This window comes from Oncorhynchus nerka, linkage group LG5, assembly GCF_034236695.1.
Source record: "Oncorhynchus nerka isolate Pitt River linkage group LG5, Oner_Uvic_2.0, whole genome shotgun sequence".
Taxonomy (NCBI): domain Eukaryota; kingdom Metazoa; phylum Chordata; class Actinopteri; order Salmoniformes; family Salmonidae; genus Oncorhynchus; species Oncorhynchus nerka.
This window is the reverse complement of record NC_088400.1, coordinates 47727753-47750650: the sequence shown is the minus strand read 5'-3', so window position 1 is coordinate 47750650 and position 22898 is coordinate 47727753. Positions and strand designations below refer to the sequence as shown.

At 42.1% G+C, this 22898-nt stretch overlaps 1 protein-coding gene and 1 long non-coding RNA gene across 4 annotated transcripts in view; one reads left to right on the top strand and one right to left on the bottom strand.

The window, feature by feature from the left end:
• LOC115129594 (ETS-related transcription factor Elf-1-like) overlaps positions 1-22898 on the top strand; it is a 79033-nt gene that overhangs the window by 9720 nt on the left and 46415 nt on the right. The window contains exon 1 of one of the 2 annotated variants that reach the window (XM_029660132.2): positions 7504-7747. The exons of the other annotated variant lie outside the window; for it this stretch is intronic. The gene's annotated coding sequence lies outside the window, so the exon portion shown is untranslated. Of the gene's footprint in view, positions 1-7503; positions 7748-22898 lie in introns of those variants that run through there. 2 annotated transcript variants of the gene reach the window in all.
• On the bottom strand, positions 5935-8759 carry LOC135571801 (uncharacterized). Of its 2 annotated transcripts, none has more exons than XR_010463963.1 (2): positions 8151-8759; positions 5935-6399 (listed from the first exon to the last, which is right to left on the bottom strand). It is a non-coding gene; the product is annotated as an uncharacterized LOC135571801 (long non-coding RNA). The 2 variants fall into 2 exon arrangements; XR_010463962.1 differs by having other exon boundaries at positions 8348-8759.

The following is a 22898-nucleotide window of genomic DNA, read 5'->3' as shown; positions in this document are numbered from 1 at the left end:
GAATCACTCAGCCTGTTACTTTTTTGTTGATACTGATGTGATCCATGCATAGGTAGCTTGGGTATTTTTAGTCAATGTAGCAGGCACAGTGTGTATCCGATGCTTGAATAGATTGGGGGGTTTCTGGGTGGTGGTTTGACTACTAGGGTGATCCTCAAGCAACAGCCAGCTAAACTAACCAAATTAATAGCAGTGGCGGCTCCTCAGAGGAGGAAGGGGAGGATCATCCTCTGGGAATTTCATTAAAAAATATATATATTTTTTTATATTTATTTTTTAGATACAACTATACTAAGTATATTCACGTCACCAATAATTGATTAAAACACTATTTTGCAATGAAGGTCTACAGTAGCCTCAACATCACTCTGTAGGGTAGCAGCATGGTTTAGCCGGAGGACAGCTAGTTTCTGTCCTCTGAGTACATTACCTTCAATACAAAACCAAGGAGGCTCATGGTTCTCACCCCCTTCCATAGACTTACACAGTAATTATGACAACTTTCGGAGGACATCCTCCAACCTATCAGTGCTCTTGCAGCATGAGCTTACATATTGTACACACAATCAATTGATCAGAGAATGAATCTCGTACTGAAAGCATAAGCTACAGATAGATAGCACTGCAGTGCATAAAATGTGGTGAGGATTTGACTCAAGAGAGAGAAAGACAATAGTTGAACAATTTTGAACAAATTAATTTCTTAAAAAAATTAAGGAGAAGCAAGTTGGAGAGAGCTAGCTATAGTTTTTGTATTTTTTACCACTTTCATTTTGACTTAGCTAGCAAAATCAACTAGCTAGTTTAGCCTACTCAAACACCCGGCTCAAACAGAAAGGGATGCTATGTTAGCTAGCTGGCGATGAATATCCAACACTGGAACACTTCCAAGTCAAGGTAAGCTTTTCATTTAACTCATTTATTGCCACCGGGGCCCGCCAGTGTAACTGCTAAACTGCTTGCTGACTGTACTGCATGATTGTAGCGGGTTTACCTATGCGTTAGTTCTAGTAGCTATGTTGACTTTCACGTTAGCTAATATGGTGACAACGATGTAGGCTGTGTGTAGAGCTTATGATATGAAGGTTTGGCTTGGAAAGTTTTGCCTGGTCACTGTCACAGACAGCTGATATGTTGTGCGCTGAAGTCCGCAAAGGGAAAATGTAAGAGGAGGAGAGAGCGTAGATGCAAGAAGGAATTATAACTACAATGATCAAAGTGATCATGCTGTTTGTATGTGGCTGCTATGAAAGTGAACTGTATGTGCGTGTGATCAGTGGTCTATTCATTCCGCCGATTCTGTTGAAAAACTTTCTTAAACGGAAGAAAACGGAACAGACTAATGATTACACCCTAGATCAGATAGGTGCAGACAAGAGTGTGCAAGGCAGTATTGAATGTGTCACTGTCTGTCACCTTGATTACTCAAATTTCTCTCAACCTGTGCAACTACATTGTAAACTTCCATCCATGACCTAGGTTGTAGCAACCTCATGATGGGTATAGGGAAAAATGTTGTGTCATGTAGTAGCATAAACCTATCGATATTACATTGAGCTGGGTGAATGGAATATGAATGACAGTCATCCAATATGCTGTAGAAATAAGGCCATGCTCACAAAAAATTATAATTGTCCTCCCTCATCTTAAACGGCACTGACCATAGCAGCCTGTCGCCCTCTCTTTGCCTACACTGTCATTTGAATTGGTGCTTTGTGTTGGGATGTATGCTGGTCAGAGGAGTGCTAATATGTCTGTCATGAAAGCTTGACATGCAGAGTATTATCAGTGTGTGTCTGTGACCGTGTGTTTGATGAGCTGCCTCCCAGGAGAGAGAATAATCTCGCCTCACTCAGCTGATCCACAGCGTCAACAAGTTAATGTGTAAAATGTAATGGCATCTTAAATAGAGAGCTTACAGCATCTGTTAGCCAGTTAGCAGCTCATCACCGACACTGAGAAGCATTTACAGTATGTAGCCTGTGTCTGTCACCACATCATATAGGCTAATGTGGTGAATTCTAGAGTCACAGACTGTCCCTTCTTCGGGCCTGATATTTGAATGATTTAATATCAACACTCTACTATTGGGTATTCATTCAACAGTACGCTTTCAAAGACTGTAAACAAAAATGCTTAGTTCTCTTAACGGCAAAGCCCCTGTATATACGAGAAGAAACTTGAGTCCTTCCAGCTGTCAATCACTATGCCCTTGGTATACACTGAGTATACCAAACATTAGGAACACCTTCCTAATATTGAGTTGCACCTCCCCTCAGAACAGGACTCTGTGGACTGTACAAGGTGTCAAAAGCATTCCACGGGGATGCTGGACCATGTTGACTCCAATGCTTCCCACAGTTGTGTCAAGTTGGCTGGATGTTCTTTGGGTGGTGGACCGCTCTTGATACACACAGGAAACTGTTGAGTATGAAAAATCCAACAGCATTGCTGGTCTTGACACATTCAAACTGGAGCTCCTGGCACCTACTACCCCGTTCAAAGGCACTTAAATATTTCAGTCAGTCAGTTCACCCTCTGAATGGCACACATACACAATCCATGTCTCAATTCTCTCAAGACTTAAAAATCCTTCTTCAACCTGTTCTCACCCCTTCATCTACACTGATTGAAGTGGGTTTAATAAGTGCCATCGATACTGGGATCATAGCTTTCACCTGGATTCGCCTGGTTAGTCATGGAAAGAGCAGGTGTTCTTAATTGTAGTATACTCCGTGTATATTACATTAGACAAGCGGTTAAACATGGGAAAGTCAGTCAGTTAGCCTCAGTGGAGACAGCTCTAGGTGTTTTTCCCGACTACAGGTAGCGGATTCTGTTGACAGAGGTGTGATGCGGACTGTCTGGAATGTTGGCCTTGCCATGTGTGTTTAATGTTTAATGTGATACCTTAACGGTAATGTGTCTGGTCCTTCCTGTAAAAAATAATTTAACTCCTTCCGCTCTGCTCTTATGTACTCCAAATATGCACAGCTATGAACAGAAGATTTATGTTTGTTGTCCACTTTATTTGTGTACGGCTGCAGTACCGCACAAAATAACATGTAAACATCACCAGGAAGTCCCAGGACTTGTTACATGTTATCACATGAGCGGAATATTCTGATGTCGCAATAACCTGGATAAATAGAGCTCAATTCCCGTACTGGTCTATGAGAGAGTGAGTGACTCAGCTGTAGGCTATGTGGATTTAATGCATTACCATTCAGCTAAATGCCTACACCCCTCTCTTTGTTGGTTCTGTGTGGCTGCAGTCATTGCAATCATCCACAGTCACTGCTGTGAGTCAGAGTTGACCATTCCCAGTCCTGGTTGGTCACAGTGTGAGGATGTTCGTAGCAATGACCAAAGCAGCATAATCTTTTTGACAATTTATTATCTTCCAATTAGCTGAAGGTTGAAAGAGTTAGTGGACGAGAATTGATTGTCTCCTAAGGGTGATTGGCCTCAAACAAACTGTCTGGTGTTCGTATGAAAATATTCCAACACAAGTGTGTTGTGGTGTTTACAGCACTTGTACCTCTTTGTCCATGTCAGTTGGGCTCATTGGAATGCATCCCTGCCTGTTCCTCCTGCTCCACCTTAACCGGTTTGTCCCGTGAGGGCTGCTATCTTGGCCCTGTTAGCCTTGGCTGAGGACTTTCCTTGGTTATGTCCCAAATGGCACCCTATTCCCTTTTTAGTGGACTACTTTTGACCAGGGCCCAAAGAGGACACACCCCTCCAACTCTGAGTCACTCACGGAACGGCCATCAGCTGACCTCGGAGCTGCACAAACAGCACTGCCTGTCCTTCACAAGGCTCCACATCTCAGGCCTTCAAGGTTAGGCTTATTTCCAGTCTTCAATCAGGCCCTGAACTCAGATTTATACTCTTCATAGTACTGAGCTGAGATGAGAAGTACTGTGTTCTACTGGCCTTGGTACACACCCACCATAGCTGCTGGAACTGCTGGAAAGGACTGGCCAATGTAAAAAAGAAAATGTCAGAGCCAGGGTGTACCACATATAGCTGTGTCGGCTGACGTTATTGGGTAGTGAGTGCCTATATGTGCAAGGCATTTGCCCATGTCTAGATAAGTTATGTCAGCTGATTAATGTTCAAGTGGACAAAACAAGGTCGAAAATGCACTAGACCTAGCTCTGCGAAAACAGACTCAGTTTAATCTTTGACCCACATTATTGTGATTCAGGTCTTTATTTCTCTGCCTCTCTTTGAATTATTTTGCTTGAAAGAGAGGGAAACAACTTGAAACAAACAGATCTTCAGGCGAAGTGTTGCTGTGTCTGCTTTTTAACAGGACATGCTGCAGAAAATGTGGCCTTTTTGTGGCTATTCTCTGTTTTAGTTGGACTCTGATATGCAACAGCAGCAATATGACTCTTAGCCATTTTTATTTTTTAGCCTACAAAGGAAAAATGTGTCTCTTCACTTAGTCAGCGAGGTCACATGGTTGCGTTCTGTTCACATAAAGGCTGCAGCTCTCTCTTACCCTCTACACTCTCCTTTTTGTGTCTTGGCTTGATTGCCGTTTCAGCTTACTTTTACTCCAATGAGCTCGTTTTGGATTTTTAAACTTTTTGTTCCATTTGTAGCTTTTCCCTCCCTATAGCCTTTTCTGTGGGTCACCTTTCCCCTGTGACCTTGCTGTATACATATGTTTCACGTCCTAGCCTTCATTATATGATTGTGCACGTTTAGCTACCGTGCTTAATATAAAATATGGCACACATATGACATTTCACAAGCTAATAACGAAACACACACCAAGAGGCTTGATATATTGGCGTCCATATCTAGCTTAAATACTTTCTTTTTCTCCACGGCGAAAGTACAACCAGACCCAAGATTCGGTGCAAGTAATATCGGCCTACAGCTGAACTGAGGAAAATAGCCACCAGAGACAGAGACAGAGTGACAGTCCTCTGACACGAAGAGATGGAATGGAATAGTTTCTGAGACCTACGTCTGCCGAGCTATCATCGTATTCCCTCTGCAGATGAAGGGGACTACAGTGGGGACTGCAGTGGTGGATAATGTAGTCTTTGGCATGGGTGCTGGCAGAAAGTGGAAAAAAATGTGCATTATTGAGACTGCGGTAGAGAATAATGGAGTGCTGCGATCTGTGCCAACCATGAGCTCAGTGTCTATTGAACCTTCCCTCTCATCTGTTTACTTTTCTCTCCTTTTAACATACATTTTTTTGTCAGCGAAGTCAATTATCCCACCACCTGTTACTAGTGTGTTGCTTTGTTTATGCAAATGACTTCAATTAACAGCCAATTAAAAAGTCAAGGTAATTGTCTACTATCTGAACTGGCATCTTTGTTGGGGGGAAGTTAGAGGGAATGGATTACTGGGACTTCTCACAGAAGTACTATAGATATCAATCCAAGCTGTAGTATCACACCCAGATACTACCAAGACTTAAGTTTGCTTGTACACTGTAACCTATATGTTGATTCATATTTGGTAAGACAATGCAACTTTCTCAATGAGAGACCTTAACCCCATGTTCTCTTAGTCACGTTGCCATCAAAAAATCCTAATTGAAACGCACCACCAGACACTATTCACAGATTAATGAAAATAATCAGCACATCCACACTATTTACTGCAAAATTATTAAAGCAACTTTTCACCAGGCTCCAGCCATGGTCCTGAGATCAATTAGTGTTGACACAAAGATAATTGTTTATCTTCAGGGTTTAGATAATGATCTCTTGTTCATGTGTGTGTGGTGTGTGTTGGTGTGTTTGCATCTCTCACCATCTAACAACCCTGGGGTTTTTTAAACCTTGGAGTCACAGTCTTAATAGATGCGAGACCAGAGCACAATGCTCTCAGATTGGGGTTTGTTAAGCAGAGTGAAACAGGGGAACCCAAGAGCTGACTCAGATGAGGAGACTGGGATGAAGTAACCAAGGTATTTATTGAAACACAGGGGGGAGATGTAGTGCAGGTCAGGGGAAGCTCGGGCGGGTCGCTGGAAACCAGGTGCGGAGGCTGAGGTTGGAGCGAGAGGGGTTGAGACAGGGTAGTGTGGGGAATCCAGGACAGAGTAGCAGGATGACGAGACGTGGGACTGGAGACAGGGACCAGAGTCAGAGCGGGCAGAACTGTAGCGGAGAGCAAAACAGGCAAGGAAAACAGGCACAACAGGATCTGAATAGTACCAAATGACTAGAAACGTAGACTGACTGAGCAGAGATTACGATCTGGCAGCATGGAAGTGGCAGGGCTGAGTATTTGTAGATGTCTTGATTATAGAACAGGTTGCAGCTGGTGGGGATCTGCTCTGACTCCAGCTCTGACTCCACCTGTCTCTGCCCACACAATCACCCACACACAGAGGGAGAGAGGGAGAGGGAGAGAGTTCTGGGGGAGTGGCGGCAGATCAAGGAGAGAGGGGTTAGTGAAAAAAATAAAAAAACAAGTTAGTGAAAAGTTGACCACATCAAATGCAGCTCCTTTTAATGGAAAGACTGTAGCTGAGATGTCTCACCTCTACACACACACACACACACACACACACACACACACACACACACACACATCACAGAACTACTCAACTTCCTGTTTGTCAGTCTGATTAAATAAAGATGCTTGTCAAGCTATCTCAAGGCCCATACATCAGAGCACAGCGCAGGATAAGTTGGGGCATGGTGTGTGTGTGTGTGTCTGTATTTGTGTGTACGCGAGTACGGCCTCTCATATGCATTAGCATTATATCATCCAGGTGGGTACAAGGGGGGAGGAGGGGGTCTATAGACCCACTTGTGCTGAGGCATTAGCTAAGACCAGTGGCCTGCCTCTGATGTCTAATTGTGGTCAGGTGAGACTGCTTTGGTCTTTATAGCCCACTATTCTTGTACCTTCCAGTGAAGCCCCATAAAAAGTTGGTTTTATGGTGGCCTCTATTGCCACAAGAGCAACTCCCCTGGATTTCCCTCTTACTGTCTCATTTACTCTGCCTTAATGACCTCAAAACTCATTTCTAACTCTGCTTTGAAAACTTAAGGATGAAAATGAGCTTGTATTCTTCTCTGAGCCATATTTTTACATTCAAGTGTGTCCCATGTCTTGTGTATGCCTTGAACCATTTTCCTTACAGATGAAGACAAGACTGCTTTATAGTGGTTGGTCAAAGTCCAAGTGTCCTCAAACGAATGCATACCAGCAATGGTAAACTAAACTATGCATTTACAGCACCCTTCTTCCACCCCAGCACTCCTCCGCAGGAAAAACTTTGCTCAAGGTGTGGCTTACTGGTTGGTCCGTCCTCGCTCTCACCTCCCCCACATCCATCCCTCAGCCAATCCCCAACACCTGCCGTGACTCACCTGAAAGGATTTGCATACAGGGCCCACCCTGACTTGCGATTGGCCAGGAGCAGCCACTCTGCGTGAAGGCTCACCCACCAATGGATGTCGAGCTACATGACTCACAGGGAGAGCCAAGGCAAGTTGCTTCACTACACTTCTCCTTTTTAAAATTTCAAACAGCAGCCATTGCCTCGCTTTTTCAGGTAGAGGGCAGGTCAGTGTTCCACACGTTCTGTACAGCACTGTGTCCCTCTGCTCTCTGGAGGCACTTCCTAACTTGGATTATTTTTCTAAATTGCAGTGGTATCACTTTTTCCCCTTCAGTTTTTTGAAGTCACTTAGATCTGTCATGTGTTCTACTGTTAACATGGAGTTCGACACCCAAGCCCCTTGTCTTTGAGGTTAGTGACTGAGCTGTTTCTTTGCATTTCTGATGCTATTTTGCTTCTTTATGGGTGAATAGGTGGTTCAAACCAATTAGAGTTGTTTATGTGGTTTATGTGTTTACCATATGTGTTCCTCATTTGGTTTTCTACATTGCAAATGTGTCACAAGAAAATGTAAAAGTAAGATGGCAAGTCAACGGCAAGAAAATGTCATGTTGATACAATTCAATGCTCCGCTTTTGTGGCATGTTTTGTGTGTTTTCATACATGACACATTTCATAACACGCTTTCTTAAAGACACCAACCAAGACATGTACCCATTGCTGTCAGTGACAATTTTGTTTTGGGCAGCACTAAAACTTTATCAAACACCTTTCATAAAACCGGGTAATCATTTATAACACTATTACAACGTACTTTATACCCTTTCATCCTTTTCCAGTAAAAATGTAGACCGACATTGAGCTCAGACTTAAAAGACGTCGTTCAGATGTTAAAGGGTGGATAGCCAGAATAGATTCTGACCCTATGCTTGCTTACAGCTGCACTGGGGTCGGACAGGATTCTGTTTAGATTAAGACACAGTGGCGCCAGATATGGCTCAGAAAACGTACCTCAATCCAGGGATGAGAAATGCATTGTACTCTGAATTGTCCCATTATCCCAACTGTTATACCGAGAAGATTGAACGAGTCGTCCGACCCCAGCCTGTCTGACCCCAGTGCAGTTGTAAGCGAGCGTAGGGTTGGAATCTATTCTGGCTAAAGGGTGGATTGCGTGATGCTCAATGTTCTTGACACACCTTAGATACAATATGCTTGTTGAGGTATGCCAAGTAGATTCAAGCAGTGTTTTTATAAATGTATGCTTTGATTCTATCGAGGTTTAATTGCAACGAAAGATATATTGTTTGTGAGAATGATAATTTGTATGTTCCTTGTCACGTCTTCGAGTCATTGCCATATATGGCGCGCTTTAGCTAGGGAGGGAAGCATGTTTTGCATGTCCCCCCCGACCAAGCCCACATGAGAGTTTACAGTTGGTCATGGTGTAGAAAAACTTGTAAATATCTTTCATGGCAACTCTGAGTAGACCTTAGGCCATTATTCTGAAAAGGTTATGCATTCTTTGCACCGACTTTGCTTTGGTCTGGCTCTAGCCTACCACTAGAATATTTTATTTTAAAAAGTAATTCATTGCTTATAGTATCTAGATTCTAGAAGGTGCTCCTCCCCACTCCCTCCTGTTTGATTTCAGGCTTGCGTATCAGGACTTAATCAGGCCACTGGAGCCCTGCACGAATGTTGCTCATTCTGTAAGGCAGATGAGGATCAGCAGGTACTCAATGCAACTCACGGGGGATGACAAAAAAGCTGGTGTTGTGCCACCATTATCTTCTATGCAGTTGTGGTAGGTTTCTGTTGCTAAAAATTGCAGCAGAGATAAAAGCCTGCTTCCTGTTTCACCAGAAACATGCTCTGCACTGACAAACTGCTCATGAGCTTCAGAAATGGTCCAAACAACACATTGTGCACACGCCACTGAGCAAACATGGGACTGTTTAAACAACATTCATACATGCAAACGGAGCCTTTATTGAAGTTGGCAGTTGGAAATGTCTCTGTGACACACTAATAATAAAGTGCCCCATATATTTTGTTGTATGGATCCAACAGACCTCGAAAGACCCAAAATAAAGCAGTTTAACTTAATGTTGGCTCAATAATCTTCTCACATATCATTTGTGAAGCTTACATTCTACCTTGTAGATCTGATGTTACCAAATCAGCCCTCTATGATTGTTGTCCTGATTCATGCAGGCTATGTCAGGCTGATGATCATGGCAACGAGACAAAACCAGGCTGCCCCCTTACCCCTCTCTATATCTCGCTCATGAAAAGTCCTAGTTATGAGGTCACTGTTTTGGCCTAGGTCATCAGGGTCTACACCTGGAAAATGTTAGATTTAATCCCATTAGTCAATAACCCAGTTTGAACATTGGTGAATAGCTCAGTTGTGCCCCGTACCAATCCCAAATTTGCATCTGACCCAAATCTTGCCTCGTGCTCACCCTGGCCTCTTGATTTGGCTTGTAAATGAGGCACAGTACCTGAGGGTTGGCCATGACATGAGACAAACACACAACACACCAGAGCAGCCCATTGTTGGCTTATTGAGGGACTGTAGAGAGTTTCTGTCACAAGGGAGGGAGAGTCAGAGAGATAAAGAGAGGGAGGAAAGGAAGGAGGGAAGCAGTAGTGTCAGGTTGGCTCCTCACACAATACAGAGTCAACAAGTCTTAGCCTGTAATTAGGTCATTAGGCCTGGCCGAGGAGGAGGAGGAGGGGTGGATTTAATCAGACCAGGCTTGGCATGCCTGCATATGGAACAATCGAGGTTTGGGTTTGTTCTGGTTCACGTTTTCTCCTTTCACAATCCAGCCTGTGGCTGGCTTTGAATGACCCAAGGGCAGCAGTTTGTTTGAGCTGTATTGCGGTTGATGGGTAAATAAGCACACTCTGTGTCATGCTGTTGGCTTGTCATCAGTGTTGTTATGACACATTAACAATGTTCTTTCTCACATAGTCTATCAGGCGATCTCTGGTAACGGGGATGACATGGTCTCAGGTAATGGGTGTGACAGGAACCTGTTTGGGTTGGCAATTCTAGGTTGGGTTATGGTCCCTTTCCTCGATGTCCCGTGTGGCTCAGTTGGTAGAGCATGGCGCTTGCAATGCCAGAGTTGTAGATTCGATTACCATGGGGGACCAGTATGAAAATATATGCGCTCACTACCAATGTTCCCTGTAAACTGCACACAGCTTCCCTCAGACTGCCGCACAGAAGAAATATGAGCCTGCACAAATAAGAACAAAATTGAACTTTACTCAACTTTCTACAAATTTAGTTAACACTATCAACGTTTCGCTCTACTGTGGGAATTGTGATCGAATCAATGCAATATTAGCCACTTTCGATGTAATAGACATAAACAAAACAAACTATGCAAGATTTAGTATGCAAAACTAACTGTGCAAGAGATTTTCTTGTAGGCAGAGCTTGTTGGAGTAGGATTGTATTGCATTGACAGGCACGACTCAGGCCAGTACTCTACACAGACCAGTGCGGCATAATGAATCAGAGCTGCAGTAGGCCTATATGCAAATAGTCATTCCCATATATGGATCTGTGCCATTCACTATGAACTGGACTGTGTTTAGCATAAAGTATGAGCGGTTTCAAGTTTGGAGATCAAAGTGAGAGCTGCATGTAGTGCACATTTGTTAGTTTGTTTGTTTGCTAGTTAGTGAGTTATTTACCCAGTTATAGCCAATAGTCAACAATGGGGGAGTGGTTGCTTCCAACAAGGGCACAAAATGTGTGCATTTCTAGCCATCTTTGAAAAGCGAGTCAAGTAAAGAGCTTTTTTGTCTTTAAAGGGGAAGTGTTGTATTTTGAGGCGGTATTGAATAAGCTAAGTAGCTAATAGACAGAGCATAGCATAATTTGTCTGATTCGCTGTAATAATTGTATGGGAATAATAATTAATTTCATTTTGTAAAGTGGTTTCTTGCATCAAACACAACATTTTCAGTCACCTCCTTGTCTGAAGGACAAGTGGATAAACAGGTTAATGTGTTTTTTTTCTTTAAAACTAATGGAACGTAGGCATTGATGAACACCACACATTGGCTGCTACTGTAGGCTGAATGATGAACATCTATTTCCATGTTAAAATGTTATGGGATGTGTTTTTCTCCATTGTTTTTGATGGTAGGCCACTCTTGGTAGGCTTACATTATGTTCAAATAGCCACAGTAGCCTACTGTGGGTACAGCCTCAGTGTTCACAGCAAACACGTGCCGGAACTGGCACAGAACTTTCACAACTTTCAAGTTTGCACTCAGCAGACCTGACATTTGCTTAGTGCTGAAAAAAAGGGAACATTGCTCACTACTTTAAGACGCTCTGGAAAAGAGTGTCTACTAAATGACTAAAATGTAAATGTTTAGGGTTTTAGCGGCTTCACACACACATCTCAGGGCCTTAATGATGGGAAGATGGGCTGAAACAGGTCACAATGTGCTTGAGGTTATCTGAACTCTACACCTCTGGTTTGAAACTCCCCCCAACCCCTCCTTTATTGTGGGGGATGCTGCAGGCTCTAGCTAGCCGGATGAACAGGATGAAGAACCATACATGGACCCATTCAGTATCAATAGCCTTCAGCAATATATCATGTTGATGGTAAAAGTGGGTGCTGTGTGAAATCCGTAGTTAAAAAAAAAAACAAAAACATTTTATATGACATCGGAGCTCACACTAGTCACCCTCAATTCCATCGTAAATCGTGGAACTGAGTTGAGTCGGCTAACAGTAACTGTGCGTTTCTGACTGTTCATGCTAAAAGTGCATGGTGGACATTGGCCACATTTGAAAGAGTTTAGTACCCTGTGTTTCTTGCGTTGCATTGCCTGGCTGAGGGTCCTTTGTGTTGACCCAGGGGTGGATTTGCATCACGTTTCCATACTCGTCTCTCCATTTCCATTGAGCAACCCGCAGCTCTCCCAATGTCGCAACTGTCTGACACACACACAAACAAGCTGAGACTGGCAGGCCATTGTTCTGAGGTACGGGGGAACCAGAGCTGTGAGCTGGGTGTCTCATTACTGGAAGCAGAAACATAGGGCAGAATTTCTGCTCGCAATGGAATAATGATGTGAATTTCATTACAGTGACTGATGATGCTGATGTGATCTTGTTCGGCCACTGCACTATGTGAGCTATCTATAATACAGAGCTATATACAGGTAACTGACAAAATAATGGAAACTCTTGAGTAAATGAGGGATACAAAGTATATTGAAAGCACGTGTTTCCACACAGATGTGATTCCTGAGTTAATTAAGCAATTAACATCCCATCATGGTTAGGGTAAAAAATGCTGGGCAGGCCATTATTTTGGCTACCATGACTATGCCCCCATAGAATGACAATGGCCCGATCCACAGGGCACGAGTGGTCGATGAATGGTTTGATGAGCATGAAAACGATGTAACCATATGCCATGTCCGTCACAGTCATCAGACTCAACCCAATTGAACACTTATGGGAGATTCTGGACTGGCCCCTGAGACAGTGTTTTCCTCCACCATCAACAAAACACCAAATGATGGAATTTCTTGCAGAAGAATGGTATCGAATCCCTCCAATAGAGTTCCAGGCACTTGTAGAATCCATGCGAAAGTGCATTGAAGCTGTTCTGGTTCGTGGGGACCCAATACCCTGTTAATACGCTTTATACTGGTGTTTCCTTTATTTTGGCAGTTACCTCTGTCACTAATCAGTTCCATCTGCTTGAGGTGACAAATTATTTAAAAATGCACAGGCCATGTCAGTATTTTCAAGTCACTGTTAATATCGGCATGATTATCATCCCTAGTTCAAATGCCTTACAAAGAATCATGAGACGTTTTGGGATGCAAGATAGTCAGTCTCACTGGCTTGTTTGGTTTGTGAACCAGGGTGATCAAGACCACATCTGACTCATGTTTGGGGAACACTCTGAGCGGCACGCTCCCATCTACCTCCCTACCAAATCTCTTTTTCCTCTGCCTCGCGGGATCTTTAGCCAGCTCATAACCAAATGCCCACCAGAGCCCCCTCTATCTCTCCCTACCTCCCTCCCTCTCTCCCTCCTTCCCTCCTACACTAGCCCTGACGAATGGGCAGGTGCACTCGATTCCCACCACCATGCCCCCAGCCAGCCCGTTATGGTAATTTAAAAAAGTGTGGTTTGTGTGGAAGATGAAGTCACACCTTCCTATTAATAACGTTCTCGGTTAATGCAACATCAGGCCTGTTAGCTGAGGAGGTGGAATCTTTACAGCTCTGGGAATAGGGTTGGCAGTGTCAACAGGGTGCCTTGGGTTATTGGTGCCATAGCAAGGCTATTTACTGAAATACAATGGAACTTCAACAGAATCCATCATCTTGAAAATTAGGATCCTTTCTTAGTAAGGACAACAAATATGCTCAGGCTTGTCAAGTAAGTCAGCACTGCAGGAGTATGTTGCACGTCTTTAAAGATAAAAGTTATTGTAATTTCCCATAAAAACCATCAATGGTTCAGTAGCGCCTCTTGTTAAATGTCTGTGTCTATCATGGAAACATCACATGTATGTGGGCGGCAAGAGAAATCTAGAGTTTTCTTCCGAAATGTATTCATTTCAGCAATGATGGCTTCTTCATTCAGATGAAACAGTGCTACTTGCAACTTTTCTTGTTTAGTGAAGAGATGGTAGGTGGAGTAGCAACGTTTCCACCAACTTCAACTGACATCTCAGAAGAGCACAGTATAATTATGTGGCCTCTGCACATGCATCTACAGCATCATGTTTTTCTTTCCAGCTGCATTGGCCCAGACCCACCCTTAATGAGGTAACATGCCTTAAAAAGACATTACAGTGCTTTGACTGCGGGACACATCAAGCCTAATACTACAGATGTCGGATCTTAATTTGACCAGTGTTGTCGTGGCAAAAAGAATCCTGCAGCAACAGGACAAAAGTAGGCCTCACGAAAAGTATAACACACTGTTAATATAGCATTGTGTTAGCGCAGATTTTCAGTGAATTTATGTAAATCATGAAGCTCATCTGGACTTCCTGCAGCGCAGGAAAACTCTCAGCAGCAAAATAGTTGCTGAGAGGACACCTGGATTCAAATGACCACCAACCAGTAATTTGAATCCAACTCTAACTTCTACTTCTTCTCCTTATAGAGTATCGCTCACAGCTGGCTTAATACAATCTGTTACACTGCCGTCTTCAATAGCATCTGGGCCTGCAATGCAGCGCCATGTAATACAATCAGCCATTCTGACGCTGGGAGATAAGGATTTTTCTTTACGGTTTTCGGATCCTTGGCTCCCAGACGGCCCAGTTGCACTGTTGTCTGTGGTTGGACGGGAGTGAAGTGGGCCTCTGCAGTCAGTGGTGTGGAAAACTGTGCCCTGCCTTTTATGCCTTTCATGACTCCAGGAACACAGACTACTTACTCCTGTGTCTGCTATGCTCTGAGTCCTCACCCAGACACATGCATGTGCCCACAGTTACAAAGACTATCTCAGAACCTCTGTTCAAATGTCAAAGCCTTGTTCGTCATTAAAACTGTCCATACCTTCCATGACTCCGGTACAGAGACGGATCTTGTCTGCTAGGCTTCTGACTCAGACATATGCAATAGCCCACAATTACAGAGACAAGATCAGAACATTAATCAAAATGCCTTGCTCAATGCTTTAGAAGACAAGCTCAGAACTTCAGAAGCTGAGAATAATAATGTCACAGTTGTGAATAGAGCCAAGGCCAGTGGGGAGGACATGAGAACAGTGTGAGGTATGAAGGGCAAAACCAGATACAGGATGGCTGCTTGGACTGATGTTGTGAGAAAGTGGCTTCACATGTGTTAGACAACAACCATGATGCTATCATGAAATTATAAATATTCTGCATGCGGATTGGTCTGTATCGTGCCGTTTTGAAGCTACTAATGGCTTGGGTTCTAAAAGGTTGCAACCAAGGATGGAGATAGTTCTGTAGAATGTAAAGTATGTTGATAATTATGTACTCACAATTCACTTAATTCATGGAGGAACTCTCACTGTACCCAAAATTGCCACAGAAAACATGTCTAAAAATAATCTGATGCCATAAGAAGCCAGCTCTTATTTCTGAGCTAGAATGTCTCCTAAAATGATCCACGCTGCCCTGGCCATATCGAAGTTCAATGTTAATGCAGTCACAAAATGGCATCACAGAGCCTGGTTGAGAATGGCTGCCAGTGGATGAGTGTAAGTTGCCAGCCATTAAGCTCTCCCAAAGCAGCCTCTCTAATACAGTAATGTAGCGGAGATCAGCTTGGATCAATACAGACTGAGCTGAGATGAGAGTGAGGATGACAGGGAATGCTGTCTGTGGCTTAGGGCATGATGTACTACAGTACCCATAATGCCTGTCTCCTTACCAATACATGGCTTGTATGTATCCAGGACAGGATAGTACATACAGTTGAAGTCGGAAGTTTACATACACTTAGGTTGGAGTCATTTAAACTTGTTTTTCAATCACTCCACAAATTTCTTGTTAACAAACTATAGTTTTGGCAAGTCGGTTAGGACATCTACTTTGTGCATGACACAAGTCATATTTCCAACAATTGTTTACAGACAGATTATTTCACTTATAATTCACTGTATCACAATTCCAATGGGTCAGAAGTTTACATACACTAAGGTAACTGTGCCTTTAAACGGCTTGTAAAATTCCAGAAAATTATGTCATGGCTTTAGAAGCTTCTGATGGGCTAATTGACATAATTTGAGTCAATTGGAGGTGTACTGGTGGATGTATTTCAAGGCCTACCTTCAAACTCAGTGCCTCTTTGCTTGACATCATGGGGAGTCCTATATCGACATAACCTGAAAGGCCGCTCAGCAAGGAAGAAGCCACTGATCCCAAACCAGCCATAAAAAAGCCAGACTACAGTTTGCAACTGCACATGGGGACAAAGATCATACTTTCTGAAGAAATGTCTCTGATCTGAAATGTTTGGCCATAATGACCATCATTATGTTTGGAGGACAAAGGGGAAGGCTTTGAAGCTGAAGAACACCATCCCAACCGTGAGTCACGGGGGTGGCAGCATCATGTTGTGGTGGTGCTTTGCTGCAGGAGGGACTGGTGCACTTCACAGAATAGATGGCATCATGAGAAAGGACAATTATGTGGATATATTGAAGCAACATCTCAAGACATCAGTCAGGATGTTAAAGCTTGGTCGCAAATGGGTCTTCCAAATGGACAATGACTCCAAGCATACTTCCAAAGTTGTGGCAAAATGGCTTAAGGACAACAAAGTCAAGATTTTGGAGTGGCCATCACAAAGCCCTGACCGTAATCCTGTAGAAGATTGTTGTGGGCAGAACTGAAAAAGCGTGTGAGAGCAAAGAGGCCTACAATCCTGACTCAGTTACACCAGCTCTGTCAGGAGTAATGGGCCAAAATTCATCCAACTTATTGTGGGAAGCTTGTGCAAGGCTACCCGAAACGTTTGACCCAAGATAAACAATTTAAAGGCAATGCTCCCAAATACTAATTGAGTGTATGTATACTTCTGACCCACTGGGAATGTGATGAAAGAAATAATAGCTGAAATAAATAATTCTCTCTACTATTATTCTGACATTTCACATTCTTTAATTTAGGTTATTTAAGATTTCTTAATTGTTTGTATTTCAAATTGGGTTGTGTTACACTTAGATGCTCTGGGGAAGTTAAATCAGTCAAGTTTTTGAGCATTATTCCAATATGATGCTTTCCCTTGGCAAATTGCCAATCAACTTCGATTCGAGTGGAAATTTAAAGAGTCTTTGTCCTCTCTAACTCATGTTTACCTTAATCACTACCTACTCTCTCAAGTGCTGCTCATTAGTTCTGTTCCATTGACTCAAAACAGTAATTCTATATTTTTTCCCTTCAACTTGTTAAATTGAGTGTTTGAGCTTCCATCATTGTGAAGGATGGCAACATTTACATCATTATCCTCCTTGCAGAAAGATTACGTTTAGAAATGCATGCCAGTAAGTAAATGAGTTACTCACGGAGAGTAGCTCTTTGAGGGTTGTGTGATTGAAATACTTGTTCACGGCTCTGGGAGTGTGTGTTTGAATATACATGTATATTCTCTCTCTCTCTCTCTCTCTCTCTCTCTCTCTCTCACTCACTCACTCACTCACTCACTCACTCACTCACTCACTCACTCACTCACTCACTCACTCACTCACTCTCTGTCTCTTTGTTCCTAAGCAACACTCCTTGTTTACCTATGCATTTTTTAAATGTATTATTGTGATTCTCATCAGGAGAAGTCACAGGCCCCCAAGAGATTTTTGTCTATTCCCTTCATTCAAAGTAGCCTCAGTGTCAAGGCTATCATGTTTCTTAGAAATTACGGGATGGTACTTTAAAATGACATGATACTCAAACACCTTTTTGGCAATGTTGTGTGCGCACAGTGTCATATAGGTTTCCCACCTAGAATCATACACACTGATCACTCAGCGGTAAAGTAGGCCGACTACATTCATTTCACCTCCTATGGTTGAACAACAACACATCGCCATTCTGCCCCTCTTATAGAACAATGCATGTTTGTCTCTATGGCCATGTGGTTTATTGTCCTCATCTCCTGCATCAATGATGCACCTTCCCCTCTGCTATCATAAACAAATGGCCTGCTTTATAAAGCCTGGCCGGTTGGTGCTGCTCCACAAATATTGACCTGTACCGGCTTGGCTCCCTCTCTCCTACCTGCACCCAGCCTCACACCATACAATACCCTGCAGGGAAACCACATGACAAAACGTAATCACTAGAACATGAAGAGCTACAGCAATTTGATGGATGTAGATTTTAGTAATTATATTCTATGATTCTGAACACAATTGGTGCCAAGCTTGTCCCTCGCCCCTACCAACTCACTTGGAGGGCCCTCCATTGTCATGTGTTGCTTATGAAGCTCAGAGGGTGATTTCCAGACTTCCAGTGGCGAGGGGATCAATAAACCCATCAACTTTGGGACACATTCATGACTTGAATGATGCAATTTGTGTTCCACTTTAAAAAACAACAACAACAAACAAATGAACAAATCCCCCTGTCATTTTACATTATATAAACCTCAGTAACAGTTCATTTGGGAGATATTTCGTTTGTTTTATGTGGCAAGTCTTGAAATCAGAGAAAAACAAACACACGTGTCATATAATTAGGCACACCTCACTTCCGACACATCATTTTCATCACAGTAATGTTGTTGTTTTTTCATAAAAACTGTGAGAAGCAGTTCATCTCTCGTCAACCCTCAAAAAGGAAAGACTTGCGTGCATGCTGTTTATGTTAGCTGTGTATGTGCCGTTAAGGGAAAGGCGTGTTTCTCTGTTTTGAGCCAGCTGCTTCTTTGCTAGGTCTTCTTTGCAGCACTTAACCATGTTACTGGACAGTAATCAAGATGGGACAAGACCAGCGCCTGAACAACTAGTACTGTTGATTTTTGTGTAAAAAACACAGAACATCTTTTTATAACAGACATCCCCTCCTCATATCCACAACAACTTTGCCATGATAATTGCCCATCCAGTGCTATACCTAGGACTTTAACTTCCTCAACTTGCTCAATGGTCACACTCTTTATGCACAACACTAGTTGAGGTTTATGTCTTAAAATTGGTTTTGAACCAAATACGATGCTTTTAGTTTTAGATGTACAGTGCTTTCACAAGGTACTCATACCCCTATACTTATTACACATTTGTTGTGTTACAGCCGGAATTTGAAATCTAACAACACAGCTCCAACTATCATCTTATTATCCATTTCTTTTAACCAATCATCAGTCATCTGAGTCAGTACAAGTTGACTGCCCTTTTCTAGTTACATGGTGAAAGTCAATAGGTAACTTGTTCTCTGAAAAATTACATTGTATTATTCTCTATCAGTTTACCAAGAACAGTCAGCAAACTGATTGGGCGGCTGTTAGAGTCAGCAAAGGGTGCTTTACTATTTTTAGGCAGTGGAATTACTATAGATTCCTTACACACCTGTGGACACACACACTCCTTTATGCTTTGGTTAAAGACAAGGCATATAGGGGTGGCAAAACAGTCTGCTACCATTCTCAATATTTTACCATCAAGATTGTCTATACCTGGTGGCTTATCAATATTTATGGATAACAATAGTTTTTCCACCTCTCCAACACTATCTTGGCCAAATTCAAAACTGTAATCCTTCTCTTTCATTATTAGACATTTTATTTATTTATTTGAACCATATGATGGTACTGTTAAATGTTATTTAACTTCTGAGTTTTTCCACTTTACTAGTGAAATAGTCATTGAAATGATTGGAAATATCAATTTTTTGGGTTGAAAATGACCCACCAACTTCAATGAACGATGAATTGAGTTTTCTGCTCATGATGTACATTTCAGGTACTCTTTTTCCATTGTGTTTTATGTAATTTATTCTTGTTTGGTAATATAATTTCTCCTTTTTTGTTAAGTTTATTCACATAATTTCTCAATTTACAGTATGTCAACCTATCAGTGAGCAGCCTGACTTGTTTGCCACCTCTTTTGCATAATTTATTTGAACCATACAATTTTTTCAATTCATCATCAATCCGAGTGGCTCCAACAGTTCTCACAGTTAGTTTCTTAACAGGTGCATGCTTGTCGACAATTGGCATGAATCATTTTACAAATACTTCCAGTACTGCATCTGGATTCACTTCCTCATACACATCAGACCAACAAACATTTTTACATCTTCAACAAGAATCTTTGTTCTTGTTATTGCCACAATGTTATGGTCACTACAGCCAATGGAAACTGATATTGCTTTGGAGCAAAGCTCGGCAGCATTAGTGAAGTTATGATCAATATATGTGAATGTCACAGATCCAACACTATTGATATGCACTCTAGTTTGTTGAGTGATAACCTCTGTCATATTACAGGCATTAGTCACAGTTATAATCTTCCTCTTGAGAGGACAGATAGTTGCTAACCAGTCAATGTTCAGGTCACCCAGAAAATAGACCTCTCTGTTAACATCACACACATTATCAAGCATTGCAACACATATTATCCAAATACTGACTGTTAGCACTCGGTGGCATATAGCAGCACCCCAAAAGAAGAGGCTTTAGATGAGGCAGGTGAACTTGCAACCACAAAACTTCAACAACATTTGACATGAGATCCTCTCAAAGTGTACGGTAATATGGCTCTGAACATATACAGCAACACCTCCCCCATAGGCATTCCTGTCTTTTCTGTAGATGTTATATCCGTGTATTGCTACTGCTGTATCATCAAAGGAATTATCTAAGTAAATTTCAGAGATGGCCAGTATATGAATCTTATCCGATGTCAGCAAGATATTAATTTCATTAACCTTATTTCTAAAGCTACAAATATTAATATGGGCTATTCTTAGCCCTTTCCTTGATAGCTTATTAGAGATATGTGTGTGCGTGTGATGTGGGGCTGAAGCTACTGACCCTGAGGCTTGGCGCTCTCATTCCTCCCAGGCTTTTAGGAGGGAAGGTGGACAATGAGCATGTCGTAGCGGATGTAAGCAATGTTCTCATGCTCTGTGGCAGCTTTCCTGGCTGGGATAAGTTCTTTCTGCCTCTGGCGCACAGCTGCAGATAAGTTCCTGTTGAGGAAGATGTTAGTCCCTCTTAAGTTCTTTGCTCTCTCCAGAACAACCATCTTGTCCTTAAAACTCAGGAACTTGACCACTATCGGCCTGGATATCTCACCTGGGCTGGTTACATGTTTTCCAGACCTGTAGGCGTGCTCCCCCTCAGTCTTCATATGAGCCATCTGCTGCTTTTCACTGATAATTTGTCTTACTTTTTTCTTAGTGATGACCCAGTTCTCATGTGAAGACTGTTATGCTGGTATTTCATTGTCTGAAGTGTGATAAACTCATTTGAAGAAGAGATAGTGTTCTCTCAGTTGTCTAGGGTGTGAGTGGTCCTGGCTGTCAGGGTTTTAGAGGGTATCAGATTGTAAGAGCTGATTTTGTGGTTGTTTAGCTGTTTACAGACATCTCACTCTTAGTCTTTACATTTCTGCTAAAGCTGCAAATTAAGTAATTTCGCTCCTAATCTGTGGGATTTCTAACTGAAGTGATTTACCCAAAGGAGATATGCCACAATTTCAGAACCTAATGTACGATTCTACTCAATGCAGTACTATAGATGCAGGCAGAGGCGTCATGCAAGTGATTTGTTTGAATCGGCACTGATTACCAAATTCAGTGTCTTTGAATTGATTGTTTTAAAAAAACTGAAGAAATCTACAAATGCATCAAATTGAGGGGACACAGGACATGTGCTCACTTCAGTTTCCCCATGTCCTCAGTTTCAATGCCTCTGGATGCATGCAAAAAACTCCTTCGCCCACAGACAAGTCCTATCTAGCACATTTGGTTTCTTGGAAGTTGTGGGAACGTCTGTTTTTGGTCTCCAATTGATTCTGAGAACGAAGCCATACGTTTCCGGAACGGTAAAACAGAACGTTTTTTAAACGGAAATTAAAATGTTGCCTGTTCTGGGAACGTACGTTTTTGGTTGCAGGGAGGTTCTGCGAACAATTTACTATAGTCCCTGAAAGTTTTTAGGTTAACTGTTTTGAAAACCAAGCACAACCAGAAATTCATTTGCTTAGGCATTAATCATGCAAACACACTTATTTTTTTATTGTGGTACAGCATCAGTGAGATTTGAAACTATAATCATATGTTCTCTAGCCATGGAATTAGTCCACTGCACCACCAGGATAGAGCTAGCATTCCATGTTTTTTTTAATGCATACAAATTTGTTATTTATATTCCATTTAAACAGACCCCATTTCAAAGGAAATAAGCACTCATTAAGTTTAGGTGTAGCCAATTAGCGGGTGCGGCCAAAACACCTGAACACACTTAACAAGATGGCGGATAGAGAGAGTTGTGTTGACGCAGAGAACAAAATAATGTTTTTAAATAACATTATTTTAATGTTCTTCGAACACTACTGTTTTCTTGTGGTTTTTATGGAACTTTTTCTTGCTTCTACATCTGCATTGCTTGCTGTTTGGGGTTTTAGGCTGGATTTCTTTACAGCACTTTGTGACATCGGCTGATGGAAAAAGGACTTTATAAATACATTTGACTGATTGATTGATGTTCTAAGAACATGACTTTAAACAGAACCATGAGGAAACCTGCAGAAAATGTTGTGCTGAAGTACTGAAATTCCCACAGAAGAACATTGTTTCTTAACATTCTCTGAACGCTCTGAGAACATGACTATAAATAGAACCACGAAGAAACCTGCAGAAAATGTTATGCTGAAGTACTGAAATTCCCACAGAAAATACACATGGTTCTCAGAACGTTATGTGCTAGCTGGGTATCCTGCATCATTCCCAGAATGTTGTGGGAAGGTTGAATGAAAAATAACCATAAGACAACCACGCACTCACCAAGCTATAAGAAACACAGCTGTGGTAGCTTTATTTTATAGCATTTGACCCCAAACTTTGG